Source organism: Corylus avellana, chromosome 9 (assembly GCF_965113065.1).
Source record: "Corylus avellana chromosome 9, dhCorAvel1.hap1.2, whole genome shotgun sequence".
Taxonomy (NCBI): Eukaryota; Viridiplantae; Streptophyta; class Magnoliopsida; order Fagales; family Betulaceae; genus Corylus; species Corylus avellana.
In genome coordinates, this window is record NC_142498.1 from 7,162,023 (window position 1) to 7,185,146 (window position 23,124).

The following is a 23,124-nucleotide window of genomic DNA, read 5'->3' on the forward strand; positions in this document are numbered from 1 at the left end:
TGCAAAATAAAACATAAACTAAAGAAAATAATGAAATAAAATGGTAAAGAACAGTAAGGTTTTAGAATTCACTTCGCCAAATCTTAACTTTATATTCTCGTATTTGTTCCTACAATCGAAAAACTATATTCGATGTTTTACAAATATCAAGTTTAAATCATTCAATGAATCCACCCATTTTTACAAATCACAACAAATATCCGATTCGAAATTAAATCATCCTATGTATCCGTTTGGTTAACGAATCACAACGGATATCCGATTTCAATCGAATGATTTGATGTATCCGAAGGATGAAACACATCAAATATCCAACTCCAACACATAATAGTTCATCACATTCAATTAAAAGATATAAATCAAGCAATTGAATGAAAATCTACAACATCCTTATTCGAAGTCAAAATTGTATAAACAAAATACGAGAATACATGAGTTTGTCAATGACGAAGCTTCATCTTCAACCTTAGTTGAAAGATTTAGCCTCTCATGATAACAAAAATAATCACCAATTGAATTGTCATCATCGAAAGAATAAAACTTACAATGGAAAACAAAGCAAAAGCTTCCCCACGGCAATACGTCGTAGTTCAGCTTAAAACGGCCTCCTCCAATTGTGAGGCTTAGAGGTCTATTTATATGGCTTAGGAGAGCCCTAGAAGCCCTAGTAATCCTAGGAATTTCGAAGATTTAAGTCCAAGCCCAATTAGGATAAAGAAAACCTAAGCCCAAATCGGAATAGGATTCGCCCAGAATTGCGGTCCTATCTTGCGGCATGATTTTGGCCTTGCGGCACTCCGAATTGGGAAAATGCTATTTCACAATGAATTGTATTAGTTTGAGTTAGCTTTCCAATACCGCTTGAATCACCTCAATCGGATATCTGAGATGAAAGTTATGGTCAAAATACCGAGACATATTCAGAATCCAATTTTGCATCCAATCCGATTTGACTTCAAATTGAGAAATTCCGAATTAATCATTTCCTTTATTTGATTAAACTTTAACCATGATTGGTTAAGCTTAACCATATCCTCTAGGTCTTCCCAATTTGCCCCTTTAAGCTTGGAATTTTTTCAGAAATGCTTTCTTTTCTTCCAAAAGCCTATAAAACAAAGAAAATACAAAAAGGCAGTAAAATGTCCTAATTAACCAAAACCAAAGGATTAAAACATGCAAGTTAAGGGCTGAAAATATAAATATTTTAGCACTTATCATTCGCCAATGGAACAAGAGCTGCTCCCATATGCCCCGGGCATATCCAGAGGAAGAGGAAGAAGCAGATGAGGTCGAGCCAATGGTCGAAGATGAACCGCCAGCTGAGCCAGTAGATGAAGATGAGGAGTCGACCTCAATTGACGTTCGAGCCATCCAATACCGATCCCTTTGTGAACAAATGGACGGTCTTCGGAGGGAGCTAGCTGATCAAAGAAGGGAGGCTAGGGAAGATAAGGTTGCCATGGACAAGCGCTTAGCTGCCCTAGAAGAATTGATGCGGCCCATCCTCAACCGATTACCACCACCACCTGGAGCATCTACTTCTGGGCAACACTGAGAGGGGACTATCGTCTGGCTGAAGACATAAAACTTAGCGCTCATGGGAGGCAACCCATAGCATATCCTTTTATTTTATGTTTGCTTTATTTTATTTTGTTTGAATTCTATTTTGTTGTGTTAGTAATTTTAGTGTTATGTCGTTCTTTTCTATTCTGTTACTGCGATCGAGCGCAGGTCTCCATATGTGAGCCTACCGCACTCTGTTAGTGCGATCGAACGCACAACATGTGCGATCGAGCGCACTTGGCAGCATTCCATAGTTATTTTTCTTTTGTTTTGTTCAATTTTTCTTTAGTTTTCGTTTTGTTTCTTTTTACTTGTTTGTGTGTTTTGTTACTTTGTAGAGACAAGTGTGCTTCAATTCGAGTTTGGGAGGTGTGTTACGAGCCATGCTCTCCAAGACTATGTCCACTATCCCCTGGGTACATTCTTTCCTTTACTTAGACACATTGGGGACAACGTGTCATTTAAGTTTGGAGGTATGGGCACACATGTTCACACACACTTTGTCCCAATTTCATGTTAATTGTTTGTTTTGAGTGTTAAAAAAAATAATAAAAAAAAATAAAAAAAAATAAAAAAAATAAAAAATAAAAATAAAAATAAAAATTTTATGCATGTTCATGATTGCCCTAAAATTTTAAATTGATCTAACAGAATTGTGGCTTAAATTCATCAGTAAGCTTAACATTTTGAACACATGATCTGATGAGTAAATCTGTTAGTTGATTATTTGTTTAAGGACAGTTGAAAAATCACATGTTTGATCTGATCACACAAGCACATTAGTACATACTCTGTGAGGTATGACATGAGTTCTGATATGTGTGTTTCTGCATCTTGAATGAAATTGGATGACTTATTAGATGACACTATGGCATATTTAAAATATATATATATATATATATATATATATAAAGAGTGAAATAAATGATCATTGATGGCTTTTTATTGAGTATTTGGACCTCTTGCCTCAAAGCATTGAGTGTTCACGTCAAAAGGTGAAAATTTTGAATTTGATCAATGTCATGGTTAGTTGGTTTTGCAGCCTTTTTGACTCAAGTTATTAGGTTCTTAGGGGTGTCTCTACACCTAATGCCCTAAAACCATCTGGTTTGGGAGTCATTGACCAAACACTCGTTATATGGATCAATTAGAAAGCTTAAAGTAACCAACATTGCACAACCTGACAAAAAAAAAAAAGAGAAAAAGAATATGCCCTTGTGTCAGTCTAATAGGAATTTCAGTGAAGTATGAGATACAGAGACATTGCTTATTGGAAAGATTTGGAAGCCTCATAATTTTGTACTAGTTCACTATACACTGTTTCAAACTTGTGATATTTCAGCATGTCCTTTGTAAATAATTGCACTTTGAGATTCCAATTCATTGTGAAGATGAAGTTTATCTTTTTAAGCTTGCTAATGAATAAAAATCATGATTTTGAAGTGATGCTTGAATTTTTGAAATAACATGAACTGTGCATTATGTTTGTGGGTAACATTTCTGAAAAACCCTCACGAGACTGCACTCGTCCACTAGGGAATTCCTAGTGGTTTAAAAGGCTTGTTGCATATGCTAAATGCAATCGTACATCCCACGAAAGATAGATTTATCTCTTGTTTTCTGTTTTTCCATTCTTGTTTTTTTTTTTTTTTTTTTTAGTTTTGTATTGCTAAGGGACTAGCAATATGTAAGTTTGCGGGTGTGATAAGTGCGAAAATATTCATATTTTCAGCCCTTAACTTGCATGTTTTTTTCCTTTGGTTTTACTTAATTAGGTCATTTTAATTTCTTTTTATGTTTTTTATGTTTTTACAGGCTTTTGGAAGAAAATGAAGTAAAACTAGGTGATCTGGGCTCAAAGAGAGAAGATGGGAAAAATCGAAACTCCCTGACATTGCGATCAATCGCAGGGTACCTGCGATCGAGTGCACACGGGCTGTGATCGATCGCACCCGTGCGCAGGAGACAAACCAAGGTGGCGGCTAAGATGTCCCTATTTCCATATTAGGGTTTTCCAACTCCCAATTGTAATAGGATTGAAACCCTACGAAATTCCTAGGGTTTACTACTTTTCCAAGGACTTTTAAAGCCTATAAATAGACCCCTAAGCCTTGAGAATAGACAGGCTTGGAGAAGGAGAAGAATAGGAGCTCTCAAGTTCAAGTCTCGGGTTTATTCTTTTCCATTCTTTTCTTTTATGAAGATGTTTAACATCAACTCTATGTGTAGCTAATTTATTTAGTAGGGTTGGATTGAAGCCCTAGTTATGTTTTGTTAATATTTCAATATTGGGGCCTTTGTGATGATTTTGTTGTGCTATTTAACTTGATTAATACCTGCTTGCATGAATTCCTCATATGTGTGTGCCTGATCAACATATGCATGTGGTATGGACTAGTTAGTTAAATTAATTTGGATGACCGTGTCCTGGGTTGAACATAAGTAACAAGAGATATCCACGCCAGATTCTTGGGTTAATCAACATTGGGAACCGGGAGTATATACCATGCCCTAGGCCTCGTATGTTTGTCGATTTCCATAGAACATATGCTTTTCTAAAGAACAACTTAGTATATACCATGCTAAATCCTTTAGGGAAGAAAAGAGTTAGAGTATACACCATGCCTAACTTGTTGCTTAGGGAAATCTATAGCTTAAGGAGTATACACCATGCCCTTAGGTTGACAAACATTAAATATGCATAACTTGATCAAAGCATTGGCATATTGATATATTAGCTTAATATAATTAGTGGTGGATATCAAAGCCCTGCTCTTTATTATCATCACTTCAACAATCAATCTTTATTTTACTTTTGCTTAAGGAATTTACTTTTAAAACGAAAATTCAGCAATCTTCGTGGGAATGATCATGTACTTGCACCCTATTCTACCATGTTGACCTTGTGCACTTACAGGTAAAACGTACAATTATTTACCTATTAATTTAGGTAGATAATTTGCACATCAGGTCCCCTAATCGATCCAAATCATGGGTTGAACAACTCAATGCAGTGGGAAAACCTGTTGATGAGGATGACTTCATCGCCTACATCATGGATGGTCTAAATCCATTTTATACAGGATTTATTACGATCTTCACTTTGCTGCATCGAGAGGTGATATGCACCTTTGACAACTTTCAAGTTGTAATGCTGAATCATGACATGCTTCTTGGACACCATCGGCATCAACAACGCCCTGAATTGGCTGATTCTGGTAATTTTGCACTTTACTCTCACAAACCAAAGACTCGTGGTCCTATGGCTCAAACAAAGGCAAACACACATATCAAAACCATAGCAACAATCAACCTCACCGAAACTCCAAAGGTAACTTCTTCTCAAAGAATCACAATCACACTATATATAATAGCTTTTTTATTTTTTATTTTTTTCTTATATCATTAAAATATATATATATTTTTTTTACAAAATATATGTTTCCTACTTGTTCTTACATTTTTTTTTTATAAAAATTCTAACATAGTCCCCAATGAAGGGCCAAAATATGAGAGAAGAGAAAAGAGAGAAAAATTTTGGGTTAAAATAATAGATATGGAAGCTAAAGTGCCACGGCGAGCAATACGGAAGATAAGACGTTATAAGAAAGTTGTGAATGCTCTTATACTGCCTTTTGTCCCGAAAAATGTTATTCAACATTTTCAAGTAATGTCCTTTAGCATTTTTTTTTTTCTATGAGGCACATTCACATATACTTTTAAGAAAACAAAAAAGAAAAGAAAAAAAAAATTGCTAAAGTATCCTTTGGTTTATTGTTGCCATAATGTTTGGCCCATTTTTTTGCATATTGTTGAAAAAAGGCTTATTTCTTGTCATCGATGTTGGTTGCCACAAAATCTAGCGAGTTTCCGGCCACCCTCCCTGCCTATGACATCCACCGCTATGATCTTGAAAAAAAAAAAAAAAAAAAAAAAAATCAAACTCAAACTCAAGATTCCACAATTGTTCACCTTGAGTTGAGGGGATGTTAAAATATATTATAGGATTGATTTCAATTATCTTACTGTAATTAATTCTAATCTCCTATAATCAGATTTGATTGGATCTCCTACCTTTTAAGTAATCATGTTATCTCCATATTTGTATTATTCTCATCTACCCTAGTTTTCCTATAAATATGATTGTTTTCTATCATAAATGTTATCAAATCAATAAAAACAAAATATAGTTCTTAAAGACTTATTTTTCTGTCTCTTTTTATTGGTAACCCTCTCTCCTTCCCCTCCCTTTATTTTTCACTTCTAAAAAAAAAAAAAATCAACATCTTTTTAAAATTACTTTTTTTCACTTTTTTCTCGCAAAAGTCAACCTCTTATTACTATTTTTTTTATAAAAAAAAATAATAATTAAAAAAAAAAGATGTCAAAAGGATTTACCAAACACCATCATGTTTACACCGCTCATTTCCTTTGTTATTATGTTTTCCTTCATGAGGATAACGTCTATAAAGGACCTGGTGTTGTGCCTACCAATAAGAATAGGCCACCTAGGATTATTGCATCATTTCAAATAGGCACCAAAACACAAGATTATATAGGTTTTTCCATTTTTTTTTTTTTTTAAGAAATTGCAAGAGGGCTGAGGGTGGCTCGCCGCCACCCCCAGCCCCTCTGGGTGGCCGACGAGCCACCCCATATGGGCGAAGGTGGCCGTGTGGCCACCCCCAGCCCATTTGGGGTGGCCAACGAGCCACCCCATGGGTGGAGGTGGCCTGCGCTGGCCACCCAAGCAGATCTGGGGTGGCTCTCCGTCCACCTCATATGGACTGGGATGGTCGCGTGGCCTTCCCCAGCCCATCTGGGGTGGCCGGCGAGCCACCCCATGGGCGGGGGTGGCCGAGTGGGCCAACCCATCCCATGAGGTGGCTCGCCGGCCACCCCAGATGGGCTAGGGGTGGCTGGCGTAGCCACCCATGGCGTACGAGGTGGCGGCAAGCCGCCCCTACCTCCCTTTGGGGCCACCCCAAGTGGGGGTGGGGTGGCCAGCCAGCCACCCTTTTGTTTTTTTATAGGGATAATTACATTTTCCCCTCATCAACTACAACGCATTGTCACTTTGCCCACATGAACTGACAACACTACTGCCCGACCCTATCAAACTACAATTTTGTGCCCAAAACCATCATTCTGTCAGCCAAAGGCGTTAACTCAGACGGCCAACCCGTCACGTGAGCCCCACATGAAAGACTCTTGAAATGACAATGTGTTGTAGTTAATGGGGGCAAAGTGATAATGCGTTGTAGTTGACGGGAGAAAAATGTGGGATAGAAAATTTCAAGATGGCATGTGGGGCGCACGTGACGAGTTAACCGTCTGAGTTAAAGCCTTTAACTGACAGAAGGGGGGTTTTGAGCACAAAATGATAGTTTGATAGGGTCGGGCAATAGGATTGTCAATTCATGGGGGCAAAGTTACAATATGTTGTAGTTGATGGGGGAAAAGGAAATTACCCATTTTTTAAATAATTAATTGGTTTTTTAATTATTTTTCTTTATATATTTTGTATAATCTGGTGTGGTAGTGTTTATTTCTTAAACTTAAGATTTTTCTAATTGCTGAGGTGTCAATGGCTGATTGGTGGGCACAAAGGAACTGGTTTACACTAGCTCCTTATAGAAGTTATCCTCTTCCTTCACTTGCCGACTATAGGATTCAGAACATATGATAATATATTTACACCACTTAGAAAGGTCAAGCCACTGAGAAAAGAGAAGTGAAACATTTCTCAAATTTTTGTTTAAAAGTTGGTTCTCAAATGATGTATCATCATCACATGAGCTTTATTCTTTTGAAAAATGTGTCACCAACTTGTAAGAAGGTAACACATCATTTTGGAATTAATTTTTGATGAAATTTTTTTAGAAGAATAGTATTTCTCCTGAGGAAATTTCCACCCTCTCTTTATAATGTTAAATATCCTAAGCCCCACCTGCTGTTTGCATGATAATTTAACAAATATGCTCAAACATAGTATTTGGTACAAATATAGAGCACAAATGGTTTATAATTCAGAACACGAGTACTACTATAAGTCAATAAATTCATATCCAATACAATGCAAACAATTAATGAATTCAATACACTCCACAAACATAAAAATAGAATTTTAACTATAGTACTATTGATCTAACTTTAAACCATGATCATCACAAGGATGCCAAAAATAGCAGTCATCCACTAATAATATATAGTTGTAACGCTTCCCTTACCTACTGATACGGGAGAAGGTGCTGGAGACTCTGTTATGGCAAGCTTTTGATTGTTAATCTGACAATGATTGGCAACACCACAAATATACCAATTTCTTCCCAAGATTGCTAGGGTAATCACATCATTTCCACTAACCAAGGCCTCAGTTCCCAACGGTGCCACACATTGTTGGAAGCCAATTTCATTGACTTCAAGAACAATATGGGATCCCGGTGTATACTTGAAAACTGCACCAAGAACTTGATTCTTCCATCATCAATCAAACTAAAAAGAAATATATTTACACGAATTAATTGACAAATAAATAAGAAACAAAAAGAATCCACTAGCAACCCTTTAAAAACAAGGCAACCTCAAAGTCGAGTAATGCTATGTAACAAAATCCGAATGGAAATGATTTTCCTTTACAAAAATTGGAGTAATGCTATGGGAGTGACTCCCCGTCCACTTTTTGTAAAGGAAAAAACTTTCTATCGTGATGAAATATAATCAATACTTTAATGCTCCGCCTCATGTATGATCATCTCAAACTCCCTTTTAATAGGTGAGACCCAACATCTGAAATATTTAATTAAATAGAGGTGAATTGATGAAATTAAGATTCGATCGCATGGCCTATGGCTTTGATGCCATATTAAATCATCACTTATCCAAAAAAATTTAATCAATATTTTAAAGCTGATAGCAAAAATGTATATTTAATCAAACTTTAACAAAGCGTCTACTAGAAAGCAAGCATCGGCAAATAAAACTTGAAAAACGCTTAACGACTCAAAAAACTTGTTTAACACAATTTATGTGGAATTAATACTATGAAGCAAGAAACAATTCAATCACCAAAATATATAAAGCAATAAAGAGGCAGACACTAATATTTTGGTTACGAAGAGAAAACCTTTTAAAAATCGATTTAAAAGTAAAACATCTCCGGGGCAGCCAAACCCAAGAAATCACTATCAAAATATTATCCAGAGATTACAAACACTAGGAACACTTACAACCCTTTGTAAGACCTTGGCTCTGTAAAATCGACAAGCCGACAACTCGTCTCCTTGCTCACAATCTTCTTCAATGTGATTCTCCTTTACTGGACCCTTCCAATAAACTTCTCAACCGTAGATTTACCAAAGGAATAACTAAAACTCTAAGACATTCAATTTAACGCTCACCATATATGATCTCTCTTAGCAAAGCCTCCGACGAACTCTCTTGGGTGAAAATTCGTACCCCTCACTCCTATAATGATGTATATATATATATATATATATATATATATATATATATATATATCAGTACAACAAACCCTAGACCTGGGCCCACTAAAAACACGTTTTTGGGCATAATAGGTACGGGGTGTCCGGACAAGGCCTTGCGAGCAAAAAACATGCTTGCTGGAATTCGTGTCTGGACACCCCCTGCAAAGGACATTCCATCGGTCCTTGATCAATAGCTTCGATCGATGAGTTTGTGGTACGATTGAGCTAAAACTTTGCAGGGACGTTCATGACACATGAATCCACGTTATGAACGGTGGCGATTGAATTCTGAGCATTCTATATCAGTGTTTGAGCCTGTGGATAGTAGGCTCTTCATTTTGGAACCGAATTAAGCCAACATAAATACTAACAAAACTAAAAGATTACATCAAAAATAAGGTAATTTGAAGGCATACAAACAAAAAGTTTATAAAGTTAATTTACCAAGGGTGTCACCACATGGAACTCCTTTCCTTGAGCCCAAGCTATGTAATTATAGTCAACAGTCCCACCCTTGTCATCACCAACCACAAACTCTGTGGCCAAAATTGAAGGGACAAGAATTGCTACAATCGCATGGATGAAGAAATATTGGGAAGATGCCATTGATTCTCTCTAATGGATCTCAAAAAACTAGAAATAGTGGGTATTTATAAGGCTTCGTTTATTTCGACGTAAAATGGTTTCCGTCAGAAAATATTTTTAGGGAAGTTATTTTTCCTGAAAATCTTTTCTGTCATAAAAATTTTACGGCGTTTACCGCGCGCACGGAAAAAAAATTTAAAAAAAAAATTTATATATATATTTTTTCCAATAAGGTTCCCACTGGGACCTGCCCCGGACCTGCCTAGGACTTGACCAGGACCCGTCCGAGACTTGTTCGAGACCCTTTTCGGACCTGTCAGGAACTCGCACAAGACTTGACCGGGACCCGCCCGGGACTTGCCCGGGACCTGCCTGGGACCCGATCGGGACCTGACCAAGACTTGACTTGGACTTGACTGGGACATGACCGGGACTTGCTCGGGACCCCACCAGGACCTGCCCGGCACTTGACCGGAACCCGCCCAAGACTTTAATGGGACTTGATTGGGACCTGCCTAGGACCCGCCCAAGACTTGACCGGGACTTGCCCAGGAGTTGACCCAGACCTCATCGGGACCCGCTTGGAACTTGACCGGGACCCGCCCAGGACCCCATCGAAACTTGACCAGGACTTTATTGGAAAAAATATATAACAAAATAAAAAATATATATATTTTTCGTGCACACATTTTTAGGGAAAATGACTTCCCTGAAAATATTTTCCACCGGGACCTGCCCGGGTCTCGGTCAAGTCCCGGTCAAGTCCTAGGCGGGTCTTGGTGGGGTCCAAGGCAAGTCTCGGACGGGTCCTGGTCAAGTCCCGGTCAAGTCCTGGGCGGGTCCCGGGCAGGTTTCGAGCAGGTCTCGGTCAAGTCCCTGTCAAGTCCTAGGCGGGTACATGGCAAGTGCCGGGCTTGTCTTGGTCAGGTCCCAGGCAAGTCCCAGGCAAGTCCCGGGCAGGTCGCAGGCACGTTCCGGGCAAGTCCCAGGCGGGTCCCAGTCAAGTCCCGGTGAGGTTCTAGTCAAGTCCCGGGCGGGTCCCGGTCAAGTCCTGGGTGGGTCCTGGGCAGGTCCCGGTCAAGTCCCGGACGAGTCACAGGCAAGTCCTGCGCTAGTCCTAGTCAAGTCCCGGGGGTGTCCCGGGCAAGTCCCGGCAGGGTCCCAGTCAAGTCACAGGCGGGTCCCGGGCAGGTCCGGTCCGGTCTTGGGCGAGTCTAGGTCAAGTCCCAGAGGGATCCAAGCTGAATCCCGGTTCGCGCCTCAAGTGGGTCTAGGGCAAGTCCCAGGCAAGTACTGGGCAGTTCCTGGCAGGTCCAGGCGAGTCCAGTTAAAGTCCGGGGGTGTCTCAGGCAGGTCCTGGCGGGGTTCTGAGCTGGACCTGAGCAAGTCCCGGTCAAGTCCTAAATGGGTTCCGGGCAAGTTCCGACGAGGTTCTAGTGGTCAATGGAAAATATTTTCTTTTCGGTCAAAAAGAAAAAATTTTCCATTGACCACTATTTGACATCGAAGTAAACACCGTAAAATGTGGAAATCATTTTATGGAAACCATTTTACATCGAAACCGTTTAATTCATCGTAAAATGGTTTCCGTCGGAAAATATTTTCAGGAAAACCGTTTTCCCTAAAAATGTTTTCTGTCGAAAACATTTTACGGCATTTATTGCGCGCACAGAAAATGAATTTTATATATATATATATATATATATATATATATATTATCCAATCAGGTCCCCGCCGCCGGGACCCACCCAAGACTTGCCCAAGACCTGCCTAGGACCCGCCTAGGACCTGCTCAGGATTTTATTGGAAAATATAGATATAAAAAAATATTTCAAAAAAAAAATATTTTATGTGCGCACGATAAACGGCGTAAAATGTTTTCTATCAAGGAAAATGACTCCCCTTAAAATATTTTCCGCCGGGACCTGCACGGATCTCGATCAAGTTCTGGGCGGTTCCCGGTCAAGTTCCAGCGGGGTCCCGGGCAAGTCCGGATCAAGTCCTGGGCAGGTACCTGGTAGGTCCTGGCGGGGTCCCGGGTAAGTCCCGGTCAAGTCCCGGTCAAGTCCTGGGCGGGTCCAAGCTGGGTCCCAGGTGGGTCCCGGTCAAGTTCTGGGCGGGTCCCGGTCAAGTCCTGAGCGAGTCCCAGTGGGGTCCCGGGCGAGTCCCATGCAAGTCTCGGTGGGGTTCGAGGCGGGTCCTAGTCAGGTCCCTATCAAGTCCCGGGCGAGTCTCGGTCAAGTTCCTTTCAAGTCCTGGGCGGGTCCCAGGTGGGTCCTAGGCGGGTCCCGACGGGGTCCTAAGGGGGTCCCGATCAAATCCCAAGCTAGTCCCGGCGAGGTCTCGGGCAAGTCACGAGTAGATCCCAGTCCGGTCCCAAGCAAGTCCTGGGCGGGTCCTAGTCAAGTCCTGGACGGGTCCCGGTCAAGTCCAGAGCAAGTCTCAGGCAGGTCACGATCAAGTCCCAGGCGGGTTCCAGGCAAGTCCAAGTTGGGTCTCGGGGGGGTCTTGGGCAAGTCCTGGACAAGTCCTAGGCAGGTCCGGGCAGGTCCCGTTCAAGTCCGGTCGGGTCCCGGGCAAGTCTTGGCAAGGTTCTAGGTGGGTCTTGGTAAGGTCCGTCGATTTGAGAATGAGATGCCAAAAGTCGAAAAATAGTTTACGGTTTTCAAAACCGTAAACATTTTCCAAAAATTAAAAAAGAATTTTCGGTCAAAAGGAAAATATTTTCCCTTGACCACTATTTTACGTCGAAGTAAATACCGTAAAATGCGAAAATCATTTATAATAACCATTTTACGTCGAAGTAAACGAAGCCTAAAGAAACTGAGAAACACACTCCCATCCATGCAGTAATCTTAGCAACATCAATTCGTCTAGCTATAAAAGAAAAGACAATATAAAGAAATTTAAATGAAAAAAAAAATAGAAAAATACATAAAGATTATACGGACCATTAAAGCCCTAAGGAATTTCGCTCTTATTGATCCCTTGAAACTTTTACATTACAAAATACTCATATTTATAGGAAAAATGAGATAGATATATGATAATTAAATATGATTACAATCATATCAATAAAATCAAATCATTACAATCAATTACAATTAAATATCTTAAATCAAATCCCATAATATCCTCTAACATGGTTGTGTTAAAGGAAAATGTTAAGGTCACAACATAAATCCAACTTATGGCCAACTTCTCTCTTATGTGTCATTTAAATAAAAAAAAATTGATAAAGAGGATTTTGAGATTCTGAAAATTTGGAAAAAAAAAAACAATTTGTTTGGTTTAAAATTCAAATTTTTTTTACACGTAGGAGAGAAGTTGGCCATGAGTTGGGTTTGTGTTGTGTCCGTATCAAACCTCTGTGTTAAATATCAATTATTTCTAAAGCTTAAATAGATAAGAAGTGGTAAATTCAATTATATAATTAATATTTTTTTCAATCCATTCACATGTGAGTTCAAACTTTCACAACACGTAAAATATATAATTAAAATATAAGAAAACACATGAAGTTAAGATTGAACTTTGTTTTATTCTAATATCACATTAAAGGATCACCACTTGTCTAAAAAAAATAAAATTTTATAGTTAACTAATATTTAACACAAAATGGCGGCAATAATCTCAAAGTTAAAAGCCGGCAAGCAGTCCAAAATGTAAAAGAGAAGGCCATTTGGCATTGCCGTCCATAGACGGTCAAAATGTGAGATCTTTGACTTATAAATACCCACCATTAATTCTAGTTCTTGAGACCAACAACACATTAAAGAGAATCAATGGCATCTTCCCAATATTTCTTCATCCTTGCAATCGTAGCAATTCTTGTCCCTTCAATTTTGGCCACAGAATTTGTGGTTGGTGATGACAAGGGTTGGACCATTAACTTTGACTACCAAGCTTGGGCCAGGGAAAGGAGTTTCATGTCGGTGACACTCTTGGTAAATTAACTTTATAAACTTTTTGTACTTACCATATTTTTTATATAATTTTTTAGTTTTATTTGCCCATGTTTGTTTTCAAATCAATACTTTGTTAAAGTATTGATTAAATTTACATATTTCTATCAGCTTAAACTTTTAGAATAAGTGGTGATTTAACATGATAACAGAGTCATAGGTCATGAGTTCGAACTTTAATTCCGTCAATTCACTCCAATTTAATTAAATATTTTAGGTGTTGGATCTCACCTATTCAAATGGAGTTTGAGACTATACGTGAGGATGAACGTTAAAATATTGATTATATCTCATCTGAATAGAAAGTTTTTTCCTTTACAAAAAGTCGACAGGGAACCACTCCCATAGCATTACTACAATTTTAGTAAAGGAAAATCATTTTCATTCGGATTTTGATACATAGCATTACTCGACTTTGAGGCTATCTTGTTTTTAATGGGTTGCTAGTGGATAATTTTTGTTTCTTATTGAGTTTGCAGAAAAATATATATATATTTTAAATGTATTTATTTTAAGTTTGATTGATGATGGAAGAATTAACTTTTTGGTGCAGTTTTCAAGTATAAAGAGGGACTTCATAATGTTCTTAAAGTCAATGGAACTGGCTTCCAACAATGTGTTGCACCATTGGGAATTGAGGGCCTGATTAGTGGAAATGATGTGATTACATTAGCAACCTCAGGAAGAAAATGGTATATTTGTGGTGTTGCCAAACATTGTGAGAATGGAAACTAAAAACTTGCCATAACAGTGTTGCCTCAGACAATGTCTCTAGCACCTTCTCCTATTTCAGCAGCCGAGGAATGCATTAAACCTATATATTATGGGTGGATAATGATTGTTTTTGGCATCCTTGCCATGGTCATGGTTTAAAGTTAGATCAAAGTACTATAGTTAAAATTCTCCTTTCATGTTTGTGGAGTGTATTGAATTCATTAAGTGTTTGCATTGTATTGGATCTGAATTTATTGATTTATAGTAGTATGTGTGTTCTGAAATATAAACCATGTGTGCTCTATATTTGTACCAAATACGATGTTTGAGCGTATTTGTTAAATTATCTTGCAAACAGCAGGTGTGGTTTAGGCAATTTAACATTATATAAGAGAGGGTGGAAATGGCTTTTAATAGAAGTTTTGGCATTTTAGCAACTCAAACATAATTTGATTGTTTATAGGACAATAATGCTAATACGTACAAGTCTGTGCTTTTAGGCTTTATTTAAAAGATGGGGATCCACTATAATTTTGCTTTCCAAATTTTAGAGGAGGCTATAGAGCGCACCTGCTTTGAGCAACCTCGGGGAGTAATGCTAGAAGTTACTTTTGTGTTCTTGTTTAGTCACTCTAAAAATGATATGGCTTCTAAAATCATTGTTGGGCTTGTGATTGATCATTATTGAATTTAATAAAATAGTGATTTTAAAGCCACCAATTCATAAAGTGACACAAGAGGGACACAAGAGTGACTTCTAAAATTATTCCAACCTCGGGTGTAGACTAGGATTCACTACTCAAGACAAGTGCACCCCACAACCTTCCTCTCTAGTAACTTTCACTTCATGAGATGCGATATCCAGCAGATTAAGTTACCCCTTGGAGACAAGATAGGCATCATTAAGTTGTAGTGTGATCCAAAGTTTATATATATAGCTTATTATTTCCTTATATGCTTCTCAATAGTGTTTTTTTTGTTTTTTCTTTGGGAATGGCTTTCATACATAGTTCAGGAATTGTATGAGGAGTTTAGATAGAGTAAGAAATGATGAACAAGAGAGATTTGGTCGAATAATGTTATACATCATCTTTTTATCTCGTTTTTATCATTTCAAAGTTGATGTAACGTGGTCCTTCATAGCATGTGATGCATAGAAATTAGTTTTTTTTTCTTTTTTTTTTTTTTTTTTTTTTTTTAGAGAAACCATGCTACAACTTTAGAGGATAAAAAAAATGGTACATAGAATTACCCAATTTGGCCAAGTTGATCATATTGAAGTGTATTCAATATATAGAGAAATCATTACAACTAATATGTACAATTGGAAAATAAAAATACATAGTTACCTTTTTTCTTTTTCTTTTTTTGAAGTGAAAAGAGTAAACTTAATTTTTTTTTTTTTTTTACACATTTGCATAAGGGAAGGAGGGAAAATGAAGAATGAGATTCGAACTAGTAACCTCTGCTTCATGAGGCGTAGTCTCTAGCCAATTAAGCTACCTTTTAGGGACTACCTACTCTTTACACTTGTGACTTATCAGAAACTATACTAATAAGAAATTATCAAATACAATGAATCTTGACCAATGCCTACTTTTTGCATTTTTTTTTTCTTTTTTTTTTTTAAAAAAAAAAAAAAAAGAAGATGAAGAATATTTTGGTATATGGAGACTATAGAGGAAACTTGCATTGAAAATCACTTGGAAGCATGACATATTTCAATAATTATACAATACATGTGAGACAAGAATATATATATATATATATATATATATATATATATATATATATATATATATATATATATATATCTTACAACTACTCAAATTGAAACTTTTGAGAGTAAATAGTAAAATAATACTCATTTTCCTCTGTAGCAAGCCTTTTGAGCTGTTTCTCTTTCATCGAAGTTTGTGAATCATCAATCATATTTGGAGATCTCATTTTTCTCTTAGAGGGGCATCTGTTTTCTATATTGTTATTGTCATCCTCATCATCACTGACAACAATGGCATGATCCTCATCTTTTCCATCTACAACCCTTTCATATATTGGATAGACCCCTATTTTCTTCACAATGATTTCAGGCCCCCAATCTACAAGAAGCTCTACTTCATCACCATCCTCAAAATCATTGGTAAGAACAATATTCCATAGCAATAGGTGATCTCCAAGAGGGAATGGGCCACCAGTTGTTGCTGAAAAATTAGTCAGAATAGTATTCCTGGTATGGTTGATAACTGACACGCCACCTTTATGTGAAGATAATACTTGAACACGTGATGCATAGAAAGCACATACACCAAACTCTTTCAATATGGGATCAGCCGTTGGTACTTTAAAATGTATCGAGGGTCCCTCACACTGATACGTGAACCAATCGGGGATTTGATTGCCGGGGATGGTAATGCCAAACACTCTACCAACTCCACGCATAACCCATTCCTGTTACATCAGCAGAGGATGATGTGTTTTAAAGTACTAACTAAATGATACAAGATAACATGATATCATAACAAGGGTCTTATGTTGAAATCCTACTCCACACATTATTCTATGGGAAAAATATATTTTATCCCCATGAACTATCCACTCATTTGCACTTTGACCTCCAATGTTTAAAAAGTGACACTTGACCCCCCCCCCCCCCCAAAAAAAAAAAAAAAAACTTCCAAATTGTTGCAATTCGACCATTCAGACAGTTTTTTTTTTTTTTTCAAAATGCTCCTATCCCAAGTTTTAAAAAAATAAAATAAAATTAAGGGGTGTCCGGTCTCGAGTGGCCAAAGCCACCCCTAGGCCCAATTGGAGTGGCCGGCCACCCCTTAATTTAAATTTTTTTTTTTTTTTTTAACTTGGGATGGGGGCATTTTGGGGGGAAAAAAAAAAAGGTTAGAATGGTCGAATTACAATAATTTGGAAGTTTGGGCGGGGGGGGGGGGGTCAAGTGTCACTTTTTAAACATTAGGGGTCAAAATGCAAATGGGTGGATAGTTCAAGGGGGTAAAAATGTTTTTTTCCCCTAATTCTAATTTAGTTAAAAATTAGGGAAAACTTCACTTTAAACCTTTGAATTACCTCGCGTTTTGGCAAGCCCCCAAACTTTAAAATCTCTCAATTTCATCCCTCGAACTTTCAATTTGATGCAATTTACCCCCTTCGTCAATTTTTGCCGTTAAAACAACTAAAATGACAAATTTACCCTTCAATTTTCCTTTTATTAAAAAAATAAATAAATAAAAATAAATAAATAAAGGTTCATAAGGTGGCCCAACTGTGGGTCGCCTTGTGATTTTTTTATAATAATTTTTTAAAAAAACAAATTTAATTTAAAATTAAGGATAAATTTGGAACTTTATAAAAAAAGTCAGGGGTATAAATGTCATTGCCTCACTTTTAACGTTTAAAATCTGACGGAGGGGTTCAAATTGAGAGGTTTTGAAATTTGGGGGCTTGTCAAAACGCACGATAATTCAGAGGTCTAAAGTGAAGTTTTTCCTAAAAATTAAAGAGAGAGAGAGAGAGAGAGAGAGAAACATGTACCTGTAGCCGTAGGAAGCTTTGCTTAAAAGTATGTGTTAGATTCATGCACCCTTCCATGGCAACATACAGAAAAGGATTTGAACACTTATCCAAACCTGGAATTTCGACTAATTCGTGACAGTTAGTAAGGTACAAACCATTCATATTTGAGAGCTTTGATAGATTTTCCAGTGCAGTGCAGTGTTTTGCATCTAAAAAAATCAAACTTGCTGGTAAATTCGGAATTGATTTAAGCTTTCTACAACGATCCAATCTGAGATCTTGAAGCTTCGAAAGACCACCTAGGCTTGTTGATAGACTTTCAAAACTATTGCATCTCAAATCTAAAATTTCAAGAGAACATAAATTCCAAAGATCTGTAGGAATTCTGTCATCCGATAAATTGCAGTCCAAGAGACATAAGTGTGTTAGTGAGTTCAAGCCTTGTAGTGCAACAGGCAGTAAATTGACTGACTTAGGACTTTTCCTTGGTGATATCCAAGACCAAAAGAGTGATGGCAATGACTTAGACGGTGATCCTTTACACCCACATAGAGATAAATATTTGAGATTCTTCAGTTGCACTATACTAAAAGGCACTTGTCTTATAGCAGTTCTGTCACCAATAAGAGTTGTCAATGATTCCATCTCCCCCAAGTTGTCAGCCAAATTGTGCATTTTAGAACACCCAGAAAGAATGAGAGTTTCTAGAGACTTCAGGTTATAGAAACTCCTTGGCAAACTTTTAAGGCATTTGCAATCTTTCAAATTCACCAAAACAAGATTACTAAGATCTCCAATGGAGTGGTGAACCTCAAGCAAACTCGTACAATCTTCAAGTATTAATTGCTCTAGATTTGGGAGTTTTGAAAAGTCAAGGGTCTGGCTCAGATAATGAGAGTGACTAAGATTTAGAATTTTCATCTTCTCAAGCAACTGCTAAACAAATGAGAAAACAACCAATGAAAAAGGAAGGAAAGCGCAATATTAGAGCCTAGAACATTAAAAAAATAAATAAAAAATAAAAAATAATAATAATAATAATAATAATAAAATAAATAAATAAATAAATCATTGATTATTTTACCTTGGGACTTTCCCAAACTTTTTTGAGATTGCTATATTGCAAGTCAATCACAACTAAGTTTCTTTGATAAAAATCATTTGGAATAAACTTTAGAGGGAATCCATGCCAACAGAGCCACCTTAATTCTTTGGAAAGATATTTATAGTCTCCAGTGAGTCGAACGTGATCAAGTTGGAGTAATCTTAGTCTCTGCATCTTAATAAATGCTTCTGAATTGAAATTCATCTCACTTAGACTTGTCAATTCTAAAGTAAGTCCTTCAACTGCATTTGTTCCCTGTAAAAAAACAAGAATTGCATAAGACAAGTGATTATCCAAACTTATCACATAATCTTTCTTATTAATCATTTCTTTTTTCTCGCTTTGCTTAATATAATGTAATCATGTTTGCAACTGCAAAAACAATAGAATGATGTTAGGAAAAAATAAAAATAAAAAATAAAAAAGTTCCTATTTTCAAATAAGAAGTATATGGATTAAACTTTCAAGGCATGTGATCAGTGTGAATTAGTACGCATTTGCTTCCCGAATAGAAAGAAAAAAATGCTTTTTTTTTTTTTTTTCTTTCAATGTTTTCAATTGAGAAAGTTCTTATTACCTCGTGCTTTGTCAATATATCAAATGTATCCTCATGTAGCCATAATCTACTCCATTTCCCAGGTTCGTTGGGGTGTTTTTCACGAACGATTTCTCTTCCCATGTCTCGCAACAAATCATGCATTGTAAACTCGTTTGTCTCGCTAACTTTAAGAAGACATCGCTGAATGAGAACACTAATTCCAATCTGTGCATAAAAACCACAGCCATCCAATATTTTTACAACATAGTCTATATCCTTTCCTACGAAGAAACATGATATGTCAAGGAATATATCCTTTTCAGTATTGTCGCTTAGTCCATCAAAACTTATTCTAAGTTTATTTTGAATTTGCTCATGAGGAATCCTCTTCAATTTATCTAATGCACTTTCCCATTCTAGCATGCTCCTAGAGAAAAGGAATGAGCCCAAAACTTCAAGTGCTAGTGGCAACCCTCCACAGTAAGCAACGAAACTTCTTGACAAATCAGTATAATCCTCAATAGGATAACTATTCATGAAGGCATGCCAACTAAAGAGCTCAAGAGAGTCAATGTCATTCATTGTTGTAACTCTATATACACTATCCACTTCTAGCTCCTTTAGCAAATGCTCATCTCTCGTTGTTACAATAATTCAACTTCCTAAACCAAACCAGTCACGCCTTCTACATATGGCATTCAATTGCTCCATTTGGTCTACATCATCAAGTATCACAAGTATTGCTTTATTACAAAGTCTTTCTTTAATCATATTGATTCCTCTATCAACACTACTTATCTTTATCTCGCTTGTCTTCAAGATGTCAGAAAGAAGTTGTTCTTGGAGATGAACCTGACCCCTAGGTTCCTTGGAAGTTTCCCTAACATTTGCAAGAAAACTTTTACCTTCAAATCCATGAAAAAATTGGTTATAAATGGCTTTAGCAATGGTTGTTTTGCCAATTCCGCCCATTCCCAAGATTCCTACTATGCGAATATCGTTACCTCCAACATTTAACCCAAAAGTTATGTCTTGAACATGAGAATCTACTCCAACTGGGTTGAGTGCTATAAACAAGTGTGTGTTGTTCAGCTCTCTTGAAATCTCTTCAACAATTTTCCTAATAAACTTTGCTTCATGCCTGGAAATTATTTTAAGAAGTTAGGTAGAGTCACATTATACAAGAGAGACTTGAAATATAAGTTTCATATACACGAATATGTAAAAACTTAGAACATAGTAGTTTTGGCCATTATCCTTAACTCATTAGCATTTACCATACTAATGGGTCAAAGTTTGAAGAAACTAAATTTTTATACCATAGAATTATGTTAACCCAAAATCCAATAGACTCAAAACCTCTCTCACACGGACAAAAAAAATTACCCTTGCTTTTAATTCCATGACAAGGAATAGTGCTTTGTTCTTTTCAAACCTATAGTGCAGCTGGCAAAGTAAGATTTTTTGTATCGTAGTTGCAAAGAGTTTTCTTCATTTTCTCTAGTTATTTCCACTCTTTCTATCTCAAAAACTAAAAGGTGGCCTATATGTATGCAAAGGTAGGTCAAAATAAACCAGGTCAACTAGGCTTTTTTTCCCACATGATTTGATGGAATATCAAATCACATCAATAAATTTCCACCATGTTTTGAATTCTATCAATGCCTCTAAAGGCAATAACAAACTACAACTATCATTCAAGTTGAAGTAATACTTGAGATGAGCACAAGAGTTGGCTTAGTCATAACACTATATTACCTTGTCAATAATTTTGGCCACAACTTTCTTAACTAACTCTTCTTCTTGTAGACTTATTTACTCTCTACAACCCTTTTGACATGCTCCCTTCAAACTTCAAAACTCATCACTTTGAACCCCTGAACTTTCAATTTTTATCACTTTGGACCCCCTCCGTCAATTTTTGCCATTAAAACTCTAAAAAAGACAAAATTACCCTTCAATTTTCTTTTTATGAAAAAAATGAAAAAAAAAATTTTGAAAAAAAAAAGGTTACATTGTGGCCCAACCGTGGGTCACCTTGTGATTTTTTTTAATAATTTTTTTTAAAAAAAAATAATTTGAAATTAAGGATGAATTTGACATTTTATACTCAAGGGTATAAACATCATTTTCTAACTTTTAACGTTTAAGATCTAACGGAGCGGTCCAAAATGATAGAAATTGAAAGTTCAAGGGTCCAAAATGAGAGGTTTTGAAGTTTGAGGGAGGCATGTCAAAAGGGGTGGTAGTTCAGGGGTTTAAAGTAAAGTTTTCCCTTCTTTTTTTTTTTTTATAAAATTATGCCTTAAAAAACCGGTTTAGCCTTTAAAAAAAGTAGGTTCACACCGCATGTCGTAATTCCAGACTACCTCTAAAGAGTGATTCGGCTTATATATATATATATTGTTTTTAGCAATGAAATAAAAAATAAAAAAATTGATAGAATATAAAGTAAAATAAAATAAAAACAAGAAAGTATGAGAAAAATGAGAAAGAGATAAACAAAGAGTTTTGAGGTGGTTCCACCTTAAAAACTTACTTCCATTGTTTATAATGTCCAATATATATGACTATACTTTGACTATGTTAGATTTTATTTTTTTTAATAAAACAAATGTTCATATTATAATATATGTATATATAGAAAACATATTGCAATGTGATACTATAAATGTACTAAAATATAATAGGTGAACGACAAAACTATTGCTTATAGGAACTTACCCGTCTGCAGTTTTTCTTAGATCCCACCCTGACAAATTAGCAGCCTCACACAAAGCTCTTCTCCACTTGAGAACTTTGTCCATGTCCAACAAGTAATGCTCTTCATGTTTCGCGAATGCTTCTGCAAAACTACCTGTCTGGTTTCTCACATTAGAGGGCTCAACATCATAGAATATAGGTAGAACCAGTTGCTTCAAAGTTCTTCGGCACTCCATAATTTTCACAAGTTCCTCCATGCACCACCTTGAAGCCGCATAGTTCATTGAGAAAACGATGATAGAGATTCTGGATCCTTGGATTGCCCGTATCAATTCGGATGCAAGGTATTGTCCTCTTTGGAGCTCATTGTCATCTTTAAAGATTTTGATTCCAGCATCTTTCAAAGCAAAGTAGAGGTGGTCGGTGAAGTTTTTGCCTGTGTCTTCGCCTCTGAAACACAAGAAAACGTCATAGATCCAGTTGGAACAAGGGGATGAAGATGAAGAGAAGATGGCTTCAGGAGATCTCGTTGTTCTGATAGCCATGACTCAACTCCCAAAGACTTGATTTATCTTGATAATTTATTTGAAGTAAAATGAATAAAAGTGTTTGGAAGGATAAAAGGGTGGAAATCCAAGAGGAAAACAAAGAGAAATAGTTAAAAGAAAGCTGAATGGACTTCGTCCTCCATCCCCTTAACTATTTATAGATAGGCATCCCCTTAAATAGTTAAATATGGTGTGGGGATAACCACAGCTGTTATGATGTGATCATCCCCTAACGCATCACCATTATTGACCCAATCACAACACGGGAACGACTTTTTGTGTAGTTGTTCCCGTGTTCAAATTGGAACAATAAATTACACTAATAATGGTTGATTTGGACTCAAAAACTTCAAAGAAAAAGAAGGAAGCTCTTTCAATTCACACCTAA

General features: G+C 36.9%; 3 pseudogenes across 1 annotated transcript; 1 reads left to right on the forward strand and 2 right to left on the reverse strand.

The window, feature by feature from the left end:
* Positions 1-4,661: 4,661 nt before the first annotated feature.
* Positions 4,662-9,656, reverse strand: LOC132190856 (blue copper protein 1a pseudogene; annotated as a pseudogene).
* A 3,764-nt stretch (positions 9,657-13,420) lies between these two features.
* On the forward strand, positions 13,421-14,473 carry LOC132190781 (blue copper protein 1b-like; annotated as a pseudogene).
* Positions 14,474-16,135: 1,662 nt separating this feature from the next.
* On the reverse strand, positions 16,136-22,733 carry LOC132190859 (disease resistance protein RUN1-like; annotated as a pseudogene). Its single transcript, XR_015909160.1, has 5 exons — positions 22,210-22,733; positions 19,525-20,626; positions 18,927-19,202; positions 17,861-18,778; positions 16,136-16,762 (listed from the first exon to the last, which is right to left on the reverse strand). The product of XR_015909160.1 is annotated as a disease resistance protein RUN1-like (transcript).
* Positions 22,734-23,124: the final 391 nt, after the last annotated feature.